Source organism: Pongo abelii, chromosome 1 (assembly GCF_028885655.2).
Source record: "Pongo abelii isolate AG06213 chromosome 1, NHGRI_mPonAbe1-v2.0_pri, whole genome shotgun sequence".
Taxonomy (NCBI): domain Eukaryota; kingdom Metazoa; phylum Chordata; class Mammalia; order Primates; family Hominidae; genus Pongo; species Pongo abelii.
Window position 1 is genome coordinate 139,219,049 of NC_071985.2, and position 22,130 is coordinate 139,241,178.

Genomic DNA, 22,130 nt, shown 5'->3' on the forward strand with positions numbered 1-22,130 from the left:
TCTTTTGGAATGAACCCCACAGGATAGAGAACAGATTGAAAGGGGCAAGAGAGAAAGCAGGAAGAGCAGGCAAGGAGCGGTCATTTGACAAGAGATGGGGGAGCCTAAGCTAAGGCAGAGAGAAGAGAGGAGATTTGAAGGAGCTTGAGGTGGAATGGAGGGGACTGGGAGATTAAATGACTATGATTCAGGAGGGAGAGAGAGAGAGTGGATGAGGCAACTAGAAGAAGCTTTGGGAAAGAGGTTGGGATCAGGCTGGGGTTTGAAGGGCCATCTTTGCAGAGAAGAGGGAGGAGGAAGCAATATGGGAGGAGAACAAGGGTTTTTCAGAGAGTATGGGGGTTGGGGATGGAGTACCTGGTAGGGCGTGACAATGATTGGGTTCAGGGGCGAAGGGTGTCATTTCAGCAGAGGAGCATGAGTCCGTAGCACAGTCAGGTCCCTCTGTGGCCTGGCCTGCCTTTGCCTGGCTCTGGGTCTTAGCCAGGTGTTGCCATCAGCACACGTCCTCCTGCTGCCCTTGCTAACTTGTCTGCATCTACTGCTACTGCCACTGGGTGTACACGAGCTCTCAGCAGAATGGTTCCGAGTTCTGACCCAATTCTGTGGTCAGCATGATGGGGATCCTTGCTTGGCAGTTTTGTCTGCCATGTATGTGGATGGTGCACAGAGCAGACCTGGGGACAGTGACCCTTCAGGGGTCTGTTAGCATGAGTTGATGTGCATGGAGGCTTTCATTTCTTAGCAAAGGAGGTGGAAAGATCTCTTGCTTGTTAACTGTGCATCATGAAAGTGAGAGAAGGACAATCGAGGAGTGAGATGTGTCTGTCTTCAGCCTGGTCCCTGATGCTGCTGTCTTCGGTCCCTATGGAGAGAGAGCTTGAAGGAAAAAGTTTAAAGAGCTATTTTCATGAGGTACTTTGTGATACTTAGAGCACATATTCTGCTTCTGTGGGACCCTGGTGACAAGGTGTGGCACAGAGCCAGGGAGAAAACCATGATCCCAACACTTGCAGGAAGTCAGCACTGTGGGCCTGCATGCTGGTGCTCTTATCATAAACCCTGAGAACCCAGACAGCAGTATGGTACCCTCAAGTGGCTTCTTGGGTGAGGGTATCAATGAGAGAAAACCAGAAGGGGACAGGAATGGCAGGGAGGATGCTATTGATGTAATCAACGGACTGGCTCATGGGCATGTAGGCAAGTGGGGTAAGAACATGATCTTTGTGTTATTGAATTTCTTTGGAATTAAACAGGATCCACAGGAAGGTGGCCTGGGGATGTTCAGATTACCCATGAAAGTGAAACATTAGAAGACCACATTCGTGCTGGCTTGGCTGGCTTGAGCTTGGGGGTTTGCCGTGGCTGCCCCAGCTGGGATGGCTGAGGGCACACAGTAACTGCAGGGCTAGGTGCTCTCAAGGTAGTTCATCTGTCTCCAAGCCTGTTGGGTCGCCACTTATGCCTGCTCTCATGGTGAAAACAGAGAAAAGACCTCAACCAAAGACCAGCCTGAGGTTTCAGCAGGTCCAGGGTGGCCCTTGCCTGAGCTGGAGTGTCCTTTGGTGATAGGATGGCACCTACTAAGGTGTTAGGTATTAATCTCAGTAAAGAAGGGGTGAGTGAATTTCAGAAGCAGGGTTGGAACTTCAGCCTCAGGAGGCCAGACCTCCTCTCTGAGCAGGTCTACACTGGTTGTGTTCACTGGTTCCAACTTTGTAAAGACAAAACTGGCTCAGGACGTTGGGGTCAGCAGAAATAGGTGGAAACTGCTATGGAGATTTAGTGTTCTAGGGAGTGGAGGCTCCACACCCCCATCATCTCAGCCTTGTGTCTCTACAGGGGGCAGACTCCTGCCACCAGCTCCATCCCAGCAGGATTCTACTCCACATGCCTAAAATCATCTCCTTGACCCTAAGTTCCTGCTTTCCATATTTGTGTTAATGGCCCCAGCATAAAACCGCAGTAGTTATCATTTCTGGGTGTCCTACATGCTGTCCCATCTCACTCCTTCCAACAAGAGTGGCTTGTTTTTCCTTTTAGGTCCCACTGTCTACCATGGTCCATGTGGACCATCAGTCACATGCCTTGCTCCTCTCTGGCCTCAAAGGTGCCATGAAATGGAAATCTGGTCAATCAGAGACCTCTATTCCTTGGGCCACAGTGATAGGTCCAGGGATGAACTCCTGACCAAGGCCTGGCCAATCAGAGTCTCTTCTGGGACCTTTCTACCAGAGGTCATGGGAAAGCTCACCTGTTTGCTGGGAGATGAGTCTGGGGCTGCCTAGAACACTTGCCTGCCCACAGAAAGAGCCTGGCCATGAGTGGAGCTGTGCCTGCAGCAAGAAGTTTCCTTACACTTCCTAGTGACATGGCTAATACGTTCCTTCTTCTTTTTTTTTTTTTGTTAGCTAATTTATATAGGTTTTTACCATTTGCAACTAAATCTAATGCAACCACAACAGCATCCAAATTTGATTTCTCAAATTTATCTTTATTTTATTGGTCTCCATAATGTCTCTCTTATCTGTCCCTTCCTCTCCATCCTCACTGGAGTGAGTAAAGCACCTGCTACCATGCTTCATCATGCTTTATACCTGGAAGACACCCTCCTGCTCCCCATTTCTCATTGAGTCTCACCCAAAGTCAGACCTTTATCACCTTTTAAGCTGGATTATTGCTGAGCCCCCATTGAAAATCATGAAAGATCAAAGTCAAATACTTTAATTCCTAGTGCAAGACTTCCTTTGATTCTAATCTTTCTTTTCAACCCTCCTTTCCCCTATTTGTCTCTTAGATGACCTCTCTGAATGGTTAGCCTGAAAACTCCAGAAATGCCTTTTTTTTTTTCCGTGGGCCACATTTATTCATTCATTCACCGTGGCCTTTTGTATGCCAGGCGCTTGCTGGGTCTCTGCCTGGAACACCTGCTTTTTTATCTGAATCCTGTTCCTGCTTTCACACCTAGTTTACATTACCCTTCCTCCAGCAAGCTTTCCCTGACCTACTGACCCACTCACTGGATAGGTCCAGTTTATCCCTAGACCTTTCATTGTGGCCCAAGGAATGGAGATCTCTGATTGACCATATTTCCATTTCATGCCACCTTTGAGACCAGAGAGGAGCAAGGCATGTAACTGATGGTCCACGTGGACCATGGTAGACAGTGGGACCTAAAAGGAAAAATGAGCCACTGGTCTGTTCTAGCCCTGGACCTCAGCAGCACCTCCTGTGTGGCTTTCTGGTGTGCTCATGGCAGCTCATCAGGCTATCATTTTCTCTTTTGTATGTGTATTATCTTCTCCTTCCAAATAACACAAGGGCAGGTGTGTTCCTCCTCTTCCCTGAATCATTTAGTGTGGTACTTGACACCTAGTGGGCTTTCCAGCAACATTTGTCATTTGGTTATTTAAATGTTTGATTGATGCAGTTGACATGAAAATGAAGAAAAAACAGGAAACTTAAAAAACAAAAATTGCTTGTGAGGCCCCAATGGCACTCTCTGCTCCACACACTCTTTCCCCTAGCACCCATAGAGGCCACTTGGTAACACACCCAAGTGCCACCTCTGGCGCCATCTGGCAGACAGCCTTCCAGCCAAGAACTGCTCCTGCTCCCCCCGAAAGCCCAGCTCAGTGTGGAGCTGCAGTTACCCTTGGCCAGTGTTACTTAGGAAATTAGCTGGACACTGGAGGGTTAAAAACCTCTCTCTTTTTCATGAAGGTAGAGAAAGAGAGATCTTTCCTGTCTATACTGTGCTTAGCTTTCAGCGCCTTCCTGTTATCGTAATGGTTCTTTGTTGGTGGCAAAAGCCTTTTCAGACCAGTGAGGCAATATTTCACCCTTAGCCACACTTTAAACATTGTTGTTAGGGGCCAGCTAACTGTGCCACAGGCTGTGGGTTGCATCAGCCTGTGATGTGTGCTTGTGAGGTTAGTTTGGGGATAATGACTGGCTGGGGTTATACCTCATTTTGCATAATAGTGTTGGGAGAGGGGTAACAGGGTGCTAAGAGTTATACACTGAATGCTCTTGGCTAGGGAATGCAGGCCCAGAACCTTCCACCATTCCCTGGCATCTGGCCAACCACCCCCCTGATGGCCTGAGAAAGTTTACAGTGCAGAGAGCTGGACTTTTCTCCTATTCGGTTCTCAAACAGCCTCTCCTCAGTTGCCACCCACTGTCCCTCCTCCCAAATGCGATAGAAAAATAAAGATAGGTGGCAATGATGCCCAGGGGGTGAACAGAGAGCAGAGAACCACATTGGACCTGATAAAGTGACTTGGTGAACACTGATAGGCAGACATCACTCCTAGCTTTGGTCAGTATTTCTCAGTTCCCAAGAACATTTCTCAGCTATTCTCCTCATCCAGTGCCTATGAGTCTGCTATGCTTTAAAAATGACATACACTAGGAAGTGCAAAGCAGAGTAAGGTTGTAATCACCTTTGGGAATCTAGTGAAAGTGTCATAGATTTAGACCATCGTAGAACTGGCTCCCGATTAGGGGTGTTTTCCAGACCAACTCTTTGTCTGCACTGGGACTCTCCTCTTAGGCTTAAGCTGGTCATCTGGACTCCATCTACAAGATGGCAACCAGTTCTTCTTCACACTGAGTCTGCCCTGCAGCTTCCAGCTGACACTTGTTCTTTTCCAGCCACTGGCAGGGCTCCCTGGAAACTCTTCTTTGTCCTTCCCTGGCCCTGTATCCTGATGGATCAGGCCAAGGCATTGACCTAGAGCAGTGCAGACCAGAGGCCACAGCTTTATACTCCTCTTTCTCTGGTCTCTGACAGGAACAAATGCTGGAGAGGCTGCCCTCATCTCCCTTATGAACCAAGACACTAGTCCTCCTGACTCCAGGTGTGCTGCCTGCTGATGGGTCCTTCCCTGGGAGTTGCCCTCAGCCAATAGGAGCTGCCTCCCAAAGGTTACATGCCCCAGGCACAAGTGGACGATGCAGCAGCACCAAGGGCTCCTCCTTTCCCTCCATTCAAGATATCTCTGAAGGGCCAACTTGGCTTCAGAGCTCCCCGTGAGATCAGTTGAGGCCTCTAGTACAATTGTGCACTACTCAGCCTTGTGTCCGAGCCTCCTTTCTCTCCCTCATGGGTATTGTTCCCAAGAGCACATTTGCATGTAAATTTCCTTCTCAAAGTCTATTTCCCAGACAACCTGACCCATGGCACTTAGAAATAATGGGCAAGAGGCTGCCAGTACAGAGGCCAGCATGTGCATTCTGCAGGCTGCACTCACATCAGCAAGGAAGCTGTGTGGTGGGAGAAGCAATGCCTGGAGACTGTACACCCAAGAGATTGGGAGGGTGATGAACGAATGACCCAGAGGAGGAAGAGTTGACTCTGGAGGATGCCTGCCTTGCCTTCTGCAACCCATGCAGGATTGCCTTTTCCCAATTGAAGGAAGAGGAGAAAAAAAGAAGTGCAGAGGAGTCCTGATGCTCGCTGAAGGGTCAACTATTCATACAACAGTTAACCAAACACATATTGCAAAATGATCTTACTCCTTGTTGCCCAGGCAAACTTCCCTCCCAGTCATTGCTTCTCTCCATGGAAAGTTGGCCTGGGAATTGGTGCAGCGAGACTTCCCAGCAGCTGTCTCAGTGGAATGAGATGTGAACGCAAAGTGGACATCAGAGAAAAGAGAAAATGTGGGGAGCTGCTGTCTGCTCCACTCTTCTGTGGGAGAAGAGGGGTGTGGAGGAGAGAGGTCATCAGGTAGGCCTGGCCCCACTTCTTTGGCCGGGCTTCAGCCCCCAGGCCCCATGATTGTGTGCCCCTTTTGGAAGACCACTCCTCACTATAACAGAAGACAGGAGTGGAGGTCTTCCTCTTTGCACCTCAACTGGACTCCAGAGGCTAAACACACTAACCTGCCCATCAGACCCAGAACAGACCCCAACCGGCAGAGACTTTCCTACTGTGGGAGCTGAACTGGAACAGCAGCTAGTCAGGGGACATGCCTGCAGGTCCTCCCCACCCCTCCCTGACTCCAAAGAGGCCAGTCCAGCTCAGCATCTCTGCCTCTCCCATTCCAGGCAACTCTAGAAGCCTAGAGTGTAAATTTTGTAAGGCCAGGCACCCCCACATTTGGGGATAACCATTACATAGCACTTGGCACAGCAGCCATTGGAATGCCAGGGACTAGTCATCAAAGCCATGAGACTCTCTGAGTGCTATTGGTGCCAAAAATCACTCTAACCCCTCCCGGAGGCTGCACCTGGGCATTCCCTGGAGTGTTCCTTATGGAGCATGGACAGTGGGCACAGACACACTTCTTTCCAAATGGAATATTGCCTCTTAGGAACTCACCAAGGCCCCTTCAGTTTCTAAGGTTTTTGTTCAAAAGTAATTTTTAAAAATGTTTTATAACCATTTTAATTGGAATTGGAAAAATAGCACATATACTGACTTGCTTTATCAGCTTTTCCCCCACCTTTTAAGAGATCCCAGAGAATAGGAGAAATGAAATGGAAAATTTACAAGAACTTGTGTAACATAAAGTGGTGCTGGGCTCTTCAGTTAGTCACCAGGGTGGTTCCTGGCATGAAGCACCAGCCATTCGTGTCCCATGCAAAGGAGGGTTCTGGATGACTTCGGGGTGGTGGGGTGTTGATTATTAGACCAGGGAGTGGTATTACAGAGATAGAATGGCTTGGGAAGGGGTTAAGAGTGAGCACTCCAATAACAGCCTTTGGGTGACCCTGGGCCAACCATTGTTTTCTAAAAGAAGGGGAACCCAAGCCACCAAGGGCACTAACACACAAGGGGGAAAGAAAACAATTCTAGACCACTGCATGCAATTAAAGAGCAGCTTAATTTCATTCTTTTAGGTTACAGATCGCTCTCAAATCCTGCTTATCAGTTCTGTGCAAAATTTTGTCTGTGCTATTGGCAGTTCTCCACAATTCACTGAAATTGTCAGAGGCTCTAGACAGGAGAGCCACAAAGCCCATGAAATTGGGGACGTATTCTCCTCATTCTTGCTTGTCAAGGGCAGGTGAACTTCAGTAGCAAGCTGGCTCCTGCTGTGGGAATTTCCACTCTGTTTGGCTTGAGCCCTGGAGTCAGTGTGACTCCAGATAACCTCGAGATGGGACACGACAAAAAATTTAAATGATACAAAAGTCCCTGTCATCAGATATTATCTTAGATAATTTTAAGTGATTAAATGTTTCCTCCCTTCTGCATGCACGCACACACATGCACACGCACACGCACAACACACACATACCTCTTCACTCTATATCTTTTTATATATAGTCATGTGTAGCTTAATGATGGGGATACATTTGGAAAAATGCATTATTAGGTGATTTTATCATTGTGCAAACATCATAAAGTGCACTTACACACACCTAGATGGTATAACCTACTGCATACCTCCACTATAGGCTGTAGCCTATTGTTCCTAGGCTACAAACCTTTACAGCATGTTACTGTACTGAATACTGTAGGCAACTGTAATAGAATGCTAAGTATTTGTGTATCTAAACATGTCTGAACATAGAAAAGATACAGTAGAGCTACAATATAAAGATTTAAAATGGTACACCTCTATAGGGCACTTACCATGAATGGAGCTTGCAGGACTGGAAGTTGTTCTGGGTGAGTCAGTGAGTGAGCGGTGAGTGAATGTGAAGGCCTAGGACATTACTGTGCACTACTGATGACTTTATAAACACTGTACACTCAGGCTACGCTAAATTTATTTTAAAACTTTATTTTTCCTTCTTCAATAATACATTAACTTTTTAACTTTATAAATTTTTTTTTAACTTTTTTGATTCTTTCATAACACAACACACAAACATGTTGTACAACTGTGCAAAAATGTTTTCTTTATATTAATATTTGTTAAGCTTTTTTCTATTTTTAAATTTTTTTACTTAATTTTTTTACTTTTTAAGTTTTTTTTTTGTTAAAAACTAAGACACAAGCACACACGATTAACCTCAGCCCAGGCAGGGTCAGGATCATCAGTATCACTGTGTTTCACCTCCACGTCTTGTCCCACTGGAAGGTCTTCAGGTCAACATACATGGAGCTGTCCTCTCCTAGGATAACAGTACCTTCTTCTGGAATACCTTCTGAAGCACCTGCCTGAGGCTGTTTTACAGTTAACTTTTTTTTTAGTAGGAGTACACTCTAAAATAACATAAAATTATAGTATAATAAACACATAAACAAGTATCATAGTAATTTATTATCATTATCAATTATGGTGTACTCTACATAATTGTATGTGCTAGGCTTCTCTATGACTGGCAGTGCAATAGGTTTGTTTACACCAGCATCACCACAAACATGTGAGGAATGCACTGCACTGCAATGTTACCACAGCTATGACATCACTAGACAACAGGAATTTTTCAGCTGCATTATAATCTTATGGGACCACTGTCTTATATGTGAGTCATCATTGACTATATGTATTTCTGATTCTTCATCTGCACAATGGAGATAAAAAAGAAAGTCTGGCTCAATTTCACCTCTGAGATATGTTGTGTGGGTCAAATCATATTATGCAAGCTCTCCAAAAAGATGAAGTGCTGTAGAAATGGAAGGCATTTCCACTAAAAACCATAATTTCATCACTTGTTATCTGATTACTCTCTCTCTTGCCGTTTGTGTTCAGGGAACAATGGAGGCCTGTGATTTGGAGTTAAACTCCAGTGATCTCTGTGTTGACAACACCAAAGCTAGAGGAATCCAGTAGGATGTGGGCATGGTTTTCCCGGAAGGCTGACTGAGCAGTTCTGCAAATGTTTGCAAGTACAGGGCGGAATTTCATCCAGCCTTGGAACCTTGAGCCAAGACTCAGCATCAGCAAAGCCAAAAGTTTCGTTTCTTCGACTGTGGGAGTGCTAGTCCCACCCTTTAGATGGCCATTCAGTTTTAAGTTCAATAAGCATTTTGATTGAGAAATACTTTGCTGAGGGGTGAAAAGTCCTTGGCTTTGGAAGACAAATGATGAGGAGTTCAGTGGCCCATGTCACAGTCCAGGCACCTGCCAAAGGTAACTCCCTGGGAGGAGAATCTTAGTCACAGAGCCAGTGCCTGCTGTAGGAGTGCAGGGCTCCAGAAGTGTGTGTGTGTGTGTGTGTGTGTGTGTGTGTATGTGTACATGTGTGTTGGGGGAAGGGAGCAAGGTTGTGGGAGCATTTCTTATCTGCTCTTCTCTACAAGATTTCCTGTGATTTAAGTCACGTTAAAGTACCCATAAGCCCATAATGCAAAAGAACCCAAAACCAGCCCAGCAGCCAACCATGGCAGCAAGTAGGTGCTCTGGTCTTTAGATAGTCAGAAATGACACTTCTGGGCTCTCAGGCAGTCAGTGGGTTGAGCTCCCCATTAAAGTTCCTAATGAAAGTGTTTCCCCCTGCCAAGTCTGGAATAGTCCTAGTCCCGTGTGTGTGTGTGTGTGTGTGTGTGTGTACGCACATGCATATGCGCGCATGCAGTGCAGGGTCTGCATACCTAAAGCAGATGAAATTCTGCAGAATGGCTGCCTCACTAGACAAAGTCAAGAAGACAGACTGAGGAGAGAGAGGTTGATGTGTCTCCACTACCAAGAGATAGGCTTCTCTGAGCCAGCGAGACATCCCATCCAACAATATGAAACTGGCCACATTTCCTTGAGATGTCAATGTTGGAAGTGTAGCTGCATCTTTATTCTTCACTGTTATGAAGTTGGGTGCAACACAGCCTGAGTGGAATACAAAAACACCACTTGGAAACACATGATCTGGATTTGAATCGCAGCTCTATCATTCACCTGCTATAGACTTTGAGCAAGACCTCTCTGAGGTTATTTCTTCACAGTAGGTAGAGATAAGACCTACTTCAAAGGTTCTTAAAGTTGAACCTACCTGAATCAATGAATGCAAAAATGTTCACATTTAAACTGTAATTTTAAAGCACAATACAAGTAAATAGCATTAATATCATTAAAGAGATTAACTTAGCACTGTGCATCACATGATTCATCACGGGCCATCTGTGAGATATCAAATAGAGAGGTGAAGCCCACAGTAATAAAAAATATTGTCATAGCTATAACCAGTGCACTCTTCTCTTCCTAAACAAACAACAAACAAATCTTGCCAGAGTCAAAAGGCAACAGTTTCGACTGCTTTGTTTTCTTGAAAGGCAGAAGTCAAGCTTAGTCCCTTCTCAATGAGAAATGGTGAAGGAGGCACTTTCTTTGTTAGAGCTATGGAGTGTGGCCATGTGTGGATCAAGCCAACGTCCTGCCTTCACTGGGCTCACAAACACTCACAAATGTCACAGAGCTCAGATCACCCCTCTCCAACACTTTTTCCTTCATCAAAGAAAGTGTGTCCAAATGCAAATGAGAGCAATGGTATCGTATGCATACCCATGAATCCACTTTTTGCTCACTCTTATTTTGAATGCACTCCTATTTCAAACCTTTGGTACTTCCTATTATTGATAACAAATTACTTCACAACCGATTGACGTGTGATGGCACAACTGAAAGTCAAGATTGAGGACAAATGTCTGCAACCGTGGGTGGGGGCAGGAATTTGTTTTATGCATCTTAGTATTTCCAATGCCCAGGTAGATGCTCATTGCTGACTTGAATTGGCCCTAGCCTGGGAAGGAGAAACCTCACAGCTCCCTACGCATGAGCTCTGGGGCCATTCCTAATGCAGAGGGGCTAGTTGGGTAGTCATAGCCGTTTTAGGAGCACCACAGTCATGACAAGAGACCAGAAATGGCCTCTATGGGAGATTTCAATGTAGGACAAACCAGCTGCCTTCACACTCTGTGGTAGTGACAGTTTTAAGTGGAGGAGTAAGTGCCCAGCTTCTTTCATGCCTGCCTTTGAAGAGGGTGGCCTCTTGCCAGGAAGAAGTGTCTGAGGTTTGGGTGGGTGAGAGCTGGATGAAATGAGTGTGCAGGTGGTACTGCCCAGGGAATAAATGTGAAAAAGCCAAAGCAAACCTTCAAGTGCACAGCAAAGAGATGCATTCTCAGCTGTGTTCCTAAAGACATTGGAAATCACATGCTTCTATCTGGGTCATGTGAGTGGGTCTGTAACCCAGGGCATCCACAGATACCAGGGCCAAAGCTGGCATGGCTGTTCCCTGCTAGGCTGGGAAGGCCTTGCCAGGGCAGCAGCCCCAGCCACACGCCCTTGTGTTGGAGCAGTCTAGAGGCTGCCAGCCTGTGGGGCTGGCTGAGAGCACCAGCATGTGGGGAATCTTCTAGATAATTTGTCACAAGTGTGCTAATGGCTCTGGGGGCCAAGAGAAAAGGGGTGATACAGCATGTTTGGAGATTGGAATGTGTAAATGAGTTGCTCTGTGAATTATTTGATATTTTCTCCCTGCAGTTTAGAAGAAAACTAGGTCCGATGGGCTTGGCCAAGGTTTATGAGGCAAAGCAGGGCTTCTGAGGTGAAGTTCCATGGCTGTTTGAGCCCGAGGCATGGCAGGATTGCTGCCATAGTCTGGAAACCTCTCTGGTGATACCAGGCCAGCTTGGTACCAGGTATAAAGTTACCCAGGTCAGAAAATGCAGAGGCTTCATTCCTTTCTTGAAAAAAAGGTATTGTAGGTAGCAAGTGGGAAAAGAGAGGAACCAGGGGAACCAAATAGATGAGGGCATAAGGGGAAAGCCGTCAGAGTGGAAGTCCAGAGGTTTATGTTGACAGTCTTCCTGTCACCCACTGCGTGGGAGGAGTCAGCTGCAGCTTAGGGGTGGGCTTTGCAGTTAAGCCAAGCCAAGGTATCAGCCCCAGCTCTGCCACTTCCTCCCCATGGAACTGAAGTTGTTAGCCCCTTGGTCTTCAGTTTCCTCGCTGTGTGAAGGGAAAATGATGACTTCCTCCCTGAGTTCTGGTCAGGATGAAGGGAGGTGAGTGTGCAGGGCTTGCCGGTGTGCCTGGCGTTTGGTGGTGTTTCTTGGTCACCATGGTCATTGTTACCCAGTGTGACTGTTCTAATTACCATGGCTGCATCACACACAGCACAAATTTAGTGGCAGAAAAATCGAAACTATTTTTTATCAAGCTCATGGATTCTGCGGGTCAGAAATTCAGAAATGGCACAGCAAAGAGGACTTGTCACTGCTCCACGATATCTGGGGCATCATCTGGGAAGGGTAAAGATCCAGGGTATCTTGACTGTTGGAACCTGGAATCACCTCAAAGCTTATTCACTCACATGTCTTGAGCCTGACCTGGGAGGGACTTGATGGTTAAGACTGCTAGCCAGAGGACCTACACGTGGCCTCTCTGTGTGGCTTCCCCACAGCGTGGTGGTCTCAGGGTAGTTAGACTTCTAACACGGTGCCTGGTTTCTCCCAGAGCAAGTGTCCCAAGAGAACCAGGCAGAAGCAGAATCACCTTTTCTGACCTAGCCTCAGAAAGTTGTGACATTCTGTTGGTTGTAAGTGAGTCTCTAAGGTCAGCTGTCTGTATTCAAAGAGAAGGCAGCTCTGGATGGGAAGACTGTTAACGAATTTTAAAACCATCATAGTGACTATAGAAAATAATAATGCCTTATGCTCACAGAATGTTTACAGTTTCAAAAGCCCATTCACTTGATCCTCACAGTGCCTTTGAGTGGTGAGCAGGACAGGTAGCAAAATCCTATTTTGCAGATGTGGAAACAGCCTCGGAAAGGCCGCCACTTCATTCCCCTGAGCTACAAGATGAAGAGTTTATACAAGATGCCCTCACCGGTGCCTGAAATGCAGTGGTTTTCTGTTCCTTGCTGAAGGAGGCAGTCCTGAGCAGTTGGCTTTAGTGAAGGAAGCAGTCTGATCAGAACTCTATTTGCTCTTTGAACAACTTCTGTGATTTCCTGGGCCAAACTGAATTGCTTCCACTTAGCCCACACCTGGATTCTTGAAGGCAGCTAATTTTAGATCCTTTGGTCGGGTGCCAAATATCAAAGGAGAGTTGAAAGAATAATCTTTGCTCAATTGTACAAATTCCTTCAACTGAGACCAATTCTGGTGCCTCATATTAAGATAAGGAAGCCCCCATTTATCATATATCTTTAAGCTAAAACATTTCAACCAAAGCAGGAGAAGCAAAAAAAAAAAAAAAAATCAAGATCATCTTTAAGCAAATTACTCACTGAGCAAATACCAAGAACGAAGATTTTTAAGAGTATAAAATTACTAAATTTGTGCAGGTGCAATTTGCTTTACCTAATACTTGTGTTCCTGATTTGGTGAGTGGAAATTAAACATGTATACTCTAAGTCTATTATAAATTGACTTGTGAGTAATGTGAGAATGGGGAATTTCCTAGTAAAGGCTTCTGTGCAAATTTACTTCCTAGTTTCAGTTTTGTTAATTTGGGTTTCTAGAGATTGGATTTTCTTTTCTTTTTTTTTTTTTTTTTGACGGAGTCTCGCTCTGTCGCCCAGGCTGGTGTGCAGTGGCGCAATCTCGGCTCACTGCAAGCTCCACCTCCCGGGTTCATGCCATTCTTCTGCCTCAGCCTCCCTAGTAGCTGGGACGACAGGCTCCTGTCACCACGCCTGGCTAATTTTTTGTACTTTTAGTAGAGACAGGGTTTCACCGTGTTAGCCAGGATGGTCTCGATCTCCTGACCTCATGACCTGCCCGCCTCGGCCTCCCAAAGTGCTGGGATTACAGGCGTGAGCCACCTCGGCCGGCCCATGATTTATATTTTTAAGAATACTGTGAGGGAAGGGTAATAAGAAGGAAAACCATTAAGAAGCATTAACCAAAACTTAAACCCAAGTATGTTCTTCATTAGTGGCTCTGGAAGCCATAGTGAGAGATTAATATGCAATTATCCCACACAGACACACACACGCATGCACGCACACACACACACACCCCCCACACACATACCATTATTTGTTTTGTTGAAGGATATAGTAACATTGCTTTGAGACCTATACAATGCCCTGTAGTTAATGCAGATCATCTTGTAATTCTAAACTTAATGATAATTTAGTTTTTAAAACTAAACTGGCACATTATGGTGGTGAGGCTACTCGAGGACCAGTCAAATGTTGATTCAGCACCTTCGCTGTCTTCAGCATTGTGTTGGGCATTGTAGGAGTTAAAAGAAGCATAGGACACAGTTCCTATTCCCATGTACCCCAATCTAGCTGGAGGGCTGAGACATACACACAGTCCGCAATGAACAAGCCAGGTTTGAATACAACATCATGTCAGGCGAGAATAGAGTTCCAGGCCATGCGACACTATGGAAAAATATGTAGGTCAGTATTTGAAGTGCTATTAATTGTGCAGACAGTACAATAAGAATATATAGGTCAGTATTTGAGGTGCTTTTAATTGTGCAGACAGTAAGGACAAAAGAAGATTGGTGCAGTGAGAAATAATATTGAGAGGGATGGTGACCAAAGGGGCTACTTCCCTTTAATGAAGAGCCAGAAATTAAAAATCACAAGATCATTGAATATGGCCGATCTAAGTCCAGTCTGGAATGGCATTAATAATCAAAGTATCTGATCCAAGGGATGGAGTCAGGCACAGTGCTAAGGGCTTCTAGGTGGAAACAGTTCTTGGGGATGGGTAAATGACAGACTTGGAGATCAAGTTAGGTGAAGGAAAGGATATGGCAATTAGGATGCAACCCTTCGTGAATGGAGAGTAAAAAGGGAGATGGATGCTGGTCAGTGGGGTATGGGGGAGCTGGCCACTGAAATGGAATTCAGAAGATAATACAAAAGCCCAGGCAAGCAAGCTAGCCCCAAACAGTGGACATTCAGCTGGCTCTGCCCTCCAAGATGGGCAATGGCTATCTGTCTATGCTCAATCCCAGCACCTAGCTCAGTACCTAATATTCAGTGGGCATTCATTAAAGAAGTGTTGAATAAATAAATGAATGAATTAGGAAATGAGAAAGAAAAGGAGGCACCTAGGGCTCTGTTTACTCTAGAGACATTGGATCCAGGGCTCAGGGAAGCAGACGTTTCTACTCACTAAAGGTGAGGGCCTTCCAATGAACCACCAGGGTTCGTTCTCAGTCGGGACCAGAGGCACTTGATGGATCATTACTGCTGGCAGATGGGTAAGGTTGGAGCAGGCAGGACTCTCCAGGATCATAGTAAACAAAAGCCTAGAGGTTTTCATCAGTGTGGCATGTACAGGAAACACAAGCAGTTGGGTATGGCTGGAGCATAGCACACTGGGGGAAGTGGCAGGAGATGGAACCTGAGTGTCATGCTAAAGGGTTTAGATTTTATCCTCAAAGCAATAGAGAGGTGCCGAAAGATTTTAAACAGCAAAGTAACAAGGTCCAATTTACATTCAGGAAAGACAGTTCTGGTAGCAGCTCAAATTAGATGGAATGGGAGAGACGAGAGGCAGGGAAACTCACTAGGAGGCTGTTTTGATAGGGCAGGTGAGCACTAGTGAGACCCTAAACTAACATAGTGGTGGTGGGACACAGGGGAGGAGACAAAATCAAGAGATATGTTCAAGGTTCGTTTAATCTCATTGGGTGAGGACAGACACCAGCAACTGCAAATAGGATGATGTGATGTTGTTACTCAGGATTGGAAGTATAAGAGAAGGATCCCTGTGGAAAGTAGAGGGTAGCCCCTATACTGTCTGCAACAATGCTGGGCACAGACACCACAGCTTGTGCTATTGGACACTGGACACTACTTCTAGAACCTGGACATAGCAGCATCAATCCTCACCTGAACAGAGCCTACCAGTGCATGCCTTTTGAGCCTGGTTTCCCATTCAAAGGTGGCTTTCAGGTGCACCTGGTTGCCAGAGTCAAGGTTGCGTGTGTGCACCCTAGCTGCAAGGGAAGCAGGAACCAGTATCCAGACTACCTCTCCTTCCCACCTAAACTCTTAAGGTGGAGACTTCAAAGAAGAAACCTGTTTAGAGGGGCTGGTCAGCCATAAAGAATGATAAATGTCCATTAAAAATATGAAGAATGAAGAAAACAAGACCAAGACCACAGCCCTGAGGAAAGCCAATATTTAAGGGACAGAGGAGAAAGAGTCAGTGAAGGAAACGGAGAAGGAAGAAACAAGATAAAAGGAGATTGAGAAGAGTAGGAGTGTTGCAGAAGCCTTGGGAAGAGAGGGCTTTGAGCAGGACTGAGCAGCCATTGGATTTGACAGTTAGGAGGTAGTCAGTCACCTGTGGGAGAGCATTTTCAGGGGCAAGTGGGGGTAAAAGCCAGACTCCAGGGGTCTCAGGAGTGTGGGAGTTGTGTTAGTGAAGACAGAGTGTGGATCACCTTTAAAGATAATTTGACTGCAAAGGGAAAAACAAAGAGAAAGTCGAAACTAAGGAGTGGCACAGAATGGTAGGGTGTGGAGTTGGGTTTTTGAGCCTGGGGCGCCTTGACTACATTTACAGGTGTACGTGCTGGGCAAACCTTGTGTTCTCCGAGGATGCCCGCAGGCTGTGGGGAGAACAAATTTAGTAATGGCCTCTCCCTTTCTGCTGCTCTGAGAAAGTTGCTGTATTCTACAAAAAGTATTAGTGTTCTTTTTAAGACTCTAAACTACCCATGAAGCTCTCTTTCTTTAAGGATTAAGAACATAGAAAGTCTCAACTTTACATCTAGTGTTTGCAAATGTTTACTTCAAGAGGCATCCTGAAAGGCTGGAGGGAGGTGTGAGGGTTGGGGTGGGAGGCTTGAATTGAGCACAGCCTTGTAGCATCTTAGCCCAGTGCATCTCTTTCCAGCTCCTAGACAGGACTGGCACCCAGCCATATTCCTTTGGACCTGGGCTGGTGGCTGTTGCTGCCACTCCCTTCTGTGCCTGTCCCAGAAGACTTAGCAAGTTAGATGCTCTTGACATCTTCCTACCCACATGCTTGCAAATCCCTGAGCTGATCCACAGCTAGCTGCCTTTTACCCAGTAGAGCACAAGGAAAGCATTAGGCTTCTGTTGAATTTTTCATGCGAGTTGCAGCCTTCTATCATCCCAAGACCTCTGTCTCACCTTTAGTTTCACACAAATACTACGTTTAAGTGAATAAAAGCTTCTATCTTCTGAAGAGTTCTAAGCACTTTCACTTATCACACTCCCCCAGAAACATGCCCAGAGTAAAATATTTTTGGTTTTGTTTTTAATTTTTTAAAATAGAGATGGGGGTCTTACTATGTTGACCAGGCTGGTCTTGAAGTCCTGGTCTCAAGTGATCCTCCCACCTCAACCTCCCAAAGTGCTGGGATTACAGGTGTGAGCCATCACGCCCAGCCATAAAATTTCTTAAAAGCCTTACTTTTCAGATGGGGAACTAATGAACAAGTAGATAGGGTTGCCTGCCTGCTACCCCTGCCTCCCCGCCCCACACCTGGTTATGAACACCTGGAAGAGACAAGATGAGAATCCAGGACACTTTCTTCTGCATATCAAGTAGCAAGAGACAAGAGGCTATGGAATGTTTATTTGATTGTGCTGGTGATAGAGGGGATTCATTGAGGAGAAGAAAGATGATGGGGGGTAGGAGAAAGATAAAAGCATCTTGATCTCCCACCTTTAATTTGCATAAAACATTTCAGCTCCAGAAGCTAACATTTGGTAATTTCTGAATAATCACAAGGGCCTATGATAAAGCAATTCTGGAAACATCTGAGCCATGGGCCCCTCTGCTCTTCTCACAAACGCTGTTGATAAAGGCTCTGTTCATTTGCTGAAGGGTGAACTCATCGGTCTTCAAAGCACCTAACTCCTTATTGAAGGTGGGCAGAGGCTGAATCCAACTGCCAACTCCCATCTGCACAGCCAAGCTGGCAGCATCACTTCTTTCCCTCCACTCCCAGTCACATGGCCAAACCAGCAGGTTCTTGGAGCATCTGCTTCTGCCCCACATGGTGGGCTCCACCTGGGAGACTTGCCATCACTGACTCTTTGAAAGTGTCTGTTTGTCTGTGGGAAAGAGAGTTGCTGTCACCTATAAGACTTCTGACCCCAGCCATCCAACAAGAGTGTACCTGCTGGGTAGGGCAGACATGTGCTTGCCTGATTTCTAGCTATGGTTCCCTGGAGATAATTAAGTAAAAAAGAAATGCCTTTGGGTTTTGGCCCAGCTCAAAGTAAAATTAGAGAAGGCCTGGAAGGGGAAAGAGAAACTGCAGTTTGGGCAAATCTCTTTCATTTGTAGTTTCTTTCTTCTCTCAGACACCATGGCAGCTTTCTTCCTAAGGGGATTTCCTTGTGGGGAAGACATGAAACCCATTGCATTTGGCTGAGCATCCTGTTTAATGAAAGCAATAAATCATGTCAGTGAGGGAGGTCTAGAGAACTGGAGCCAAGGAAGGCGGGACAGGGGTTTCTGCTGGCGTCAGGCTTGGTCCCGTTTATGATCGACAGTACAGTGGGAAAGACAAAACATTTCATGGGATGTGCCTGAGAGAGCCCAGAGGGAAGCTTGGGATGCTTCTAGCTTTCAAACCCAGCTTACCTCTGCCTTGAGCAGGGCTCTAGCTCCTGTGTATTTAGAAGGGCCAGCCTCTTCATCATACAATACAGATTGGTGGCCTGAGAGAGATCCAAGGAAGGTCCCAGATTCTCTCTTGTACTCATTTGTTGCTAATGTAAAGTGCTCCTATTGGAGAAGCACTTTACATTAGCAACATGGTCTTCTCAATATGACTACCTCTAAAGTAGGCTCATTTTATGGGTATTTACCCCTGTTGAAACGTATTCTCAGGAGGCAGAAAGGGACTGATCAGGACAGCTTGCCAACTTCATACTTTACCTGGGCCTAACCCTGCAATCAAGCACCGTTGGGAATAAATGATTTTGCCATTAAATTCTAATGTGACTAAGACTCTCATCATGCTCTGAGCTTTGGCTTTCCAATCTGTAAAGCGAGGACAATAATGCTTACCTAACGGGGCCATTGCCAGGGTGAAGGGAGATTGCAGATATGAATGCCCTGGGTAACTGTAATGTACAGTGTGGGTGGTGGGGGCTATTCTTGCATACAGCCTGCTGCCTCCCAGGCCTCAGGCTAATCAGGCCTGGCTAGGTTAGATCCATGGGTCTTCCCTGCACTTTCTGTCCCCTCCTACTACACATCCCCATGACCTTCCCTAGCATCCTTTTATGTGACATCGTGATATCATACTGTTGGCACCATTTAGCCTTAACCTTTCTTTTTAAGAAACAAACAACAGTAATGTGGACTGAGAGATGACAGGCACACAGACCAATCTATGATCTTTATACAAAGAGACACATTAAATAAATACCTATTTACATTATAGACAAATAATGTAGTCAGTGTACTTAGGAGTAGCTGGGTAAGAATGAGCTTGTCTGTACTTCCTGGCTGATTGAGTGCTCTCAGCAAAGTCACTACAACATTTTCCAAACAGAATTAACCTGGGAAAACACCATGTGCTTAGATCCAAATTAGACAAGTGTCTCCAGGAAAAACCGTATCAGCACTTTCTCCCTTGAGGTCCATGTTTTAACAGTGTACAGGGAATATTTGGTAAGTTTAAATGAATTTATTTTTTATGAACCTCCCAATGCAGAGGCTGTATGCTCCAGAGCAGTGGAAACTAAGCTGGAATATGTGAGATTTATGGAGCAGTTGGGGCTGTTTACAGGACTGTCAAGCTCTGCCTGTATTACTAGCCCACTGATCTGGAAGGGTCACCTCCAGATCTGTCTTTTTCCTGGACTCAATTTTTCTCTCTTGCATGATGATAAAACTTTGAGAAAGTGCAATTAATTAATTTGTAGTCTATTTCTCATTCCCTATTAGATGAAATGTTTTAAGAAAAAATACACAGCATAATTGTTTTAAATACACCTAGCACCTGTATTAAAAACACAGGTCTTCTGTTACCCAAACCAGTAATCTCTCAACTGTATTCACTTTAGCACTATATCAAGGTTTTTTTCTGATACCAAAAACTGATCAAATAATTTTTATTAACCTATATAAAGAATTTGACTGCTTATGATTCAATACATATGATTTAATAAAATAGATTGCATTTTTTAAAATAAAGAATGATTTGAAAAAAGGCTTATGGAGTTAAGCAGAATATTCATTTTCTTTCCAATTCTACTCAGTATGAAAGAGGTGGCATTTCAACACATGTCCTTTCTTCAGTTCCCTTCTTTATATGATGACATTTTGGCAAGAGGATTTCTTTTCTGTGTGGTAGCATTTCTGAAATAATTATATGTGGGTTTGTTGTCTGTTGTTTTTGAAATAGTAGGTTTACAAAAAAAGAGCCCTGTTTCAATTTGTAAAATAATCTACTTCAGCAGAAACCTAGGAAGGTCTTGTCAGTGGTTTTAAATACAAGAGACTTTTAGTACCAGCAATTTTATTCCCAGACTAATTCAGCGTGGGAAAGAGTTCACCAAAAATAGACGACAAGGATGAAATCTGTGTAGATAGAAAACTGCTTCTAATGGGTGTAAATCCCATTTTAAGCAGACCCAGGTGTGCAAGCCAATTAGAGAAAATGGAACCTGGCAAATGGAGAGAACGTTTCCAGGGTTCCCTGGGAGTAGCGGGTTTTAATCACAGCCTGTGTGAGGAACACTTAACTGAGATTTGGGAGATTATTAGAAACTGTTAGTACCTTGTCAACTCAGGAGTCGATAAGCCTCTTGCTTTAAACTTTGAACTGTAGTTTTCCACTTTCTTCCTAAGACTATAAAGGCACAGTTTTGGTGGTTACATGGAGCAACTCTGCTTGCTGAATTCTCAGTCCAGAGAGCTCTTTGGATTATAGCAGGAGGCATAATCCAGCAAGCATAATGTCCCTCACCTTAATTCTCATATTCCTAAGTCTCCTCGTTAGCAAATAGCTCTTCAAAAGAGACGTCTTCACTCTGATACCCTGCACCACCCACCTCCCCTTCTCCAGTGCCCTGGATAAATTCAAAGGGACATTTTAGGAGTGAGGAACACTGGTTGGAGATGCCAGACCCAGACAACTCTCCATTCTCCTGTCTACACTGAAGCACCGTGCGGTGGAGGCAGGTACATGGGCTCTGATTTAAATTAAGACTCCATCACTCACCATCTGGGTTAGATGGACAAATGATTTAACCTCTTTGGAGCTAGTTTTTAATCCATCAATATGCATTCCTTACCACATCATTGTGAAGATTAAATTTAAAAAATAAGGCCAGGTGTGATGGCTCATGCCTGTAATTCCAGCACTTTGGGAGGCCAAGGCGGGTGGAACACCTGAGGTCAGGAGTACGAGACCAGCCTGGCCAACATGATGAAACCCTGTCTCTACTAATAATACAAAAAAATTAGCTGGGCATGGTGGTGCACGCCTGTAATCCCAGCTACTCGAGAGGCTGAGGCAGGAGAATCACTTGAACCCGGGAGGTGGAGGTTGCAGTGAGCCGAGATAGCGCCATTGCACTCCAGCCTGGGCGACAAGAGCAAAACTTCGTCTCCAATAATAATAATAATAATAAAATAAAATAATACCCTCCAGTTATTGAGCACTTGCTATGTGCTAAGCATTATTGTAAGTGCTTTATGAATATTAGCTCATTTAATCCTTACAACAACCTTATGAAGTAGTCACTTTCATCATCTTTGTTTTACTGAAAAGACAACCCAGGCACAGAAAGTAATTTCCCCATGGTCAGAGTTAACAAGTGTCACAGTGAGGCATCACAAACAGTCTGACCTGAGTCCATGATCTTAATATTGAACTGTAATGGCTTTATGGAGGTATCAGGCATTAATAACAATATAGGCCGTTATTATTCAGCATGTTTTCCCCAAGTTGCAAGCTAGTATAAAAGTCTGGGCCTTGCTGCCATTGCTGTCATTGGGATGTTGGGGCCCAACCACCAACCCCTATCATTAACTGATGCTAGTTACAACTTCCTTCAAGTGCCACATTCTAAATTACATTTCTGGCTCCATTGAGCATGTTTCCTGAAGCCACCTAACAGATTTAGGCACTGGTCACTTGATGTCAGCCAAGCAAGGACTCTGGCTCAGAGATAAGCAGACAAAAAGCCACGCTTTCACCCTGGCCATCTGCAGCTGTTGTCAATAAAGCCGGTTGCAGAGGATGTGGAGGTCGGCAGATGCGCTTGCATCTAAGGGCTGAACACAAGGCTGTCAGCTGGAAACACAGCCAGTG

General features: G+C 45.2%; 1 protein-coding gene and 1 pseudogene across 3 annotated transcripts in view; both read left to right on the forward strand.

Annotated features, from left to right (window-relative positions):
- BCAR3 (BCAR3 adaptor protein, NSP family member) overlaps positions 1-22,130 on the forward strand; it is a 282,319-nt gene that overhangs the window by 79,870 nt on the left and 180,319 nt on the right. The gene's annotated exons all lie outside the window — the stretch shown is intronic.
- LOC100448617 (uncharacterized) lies at positions 9,286-9,929 on the forward strand (annotated as a pseudogene).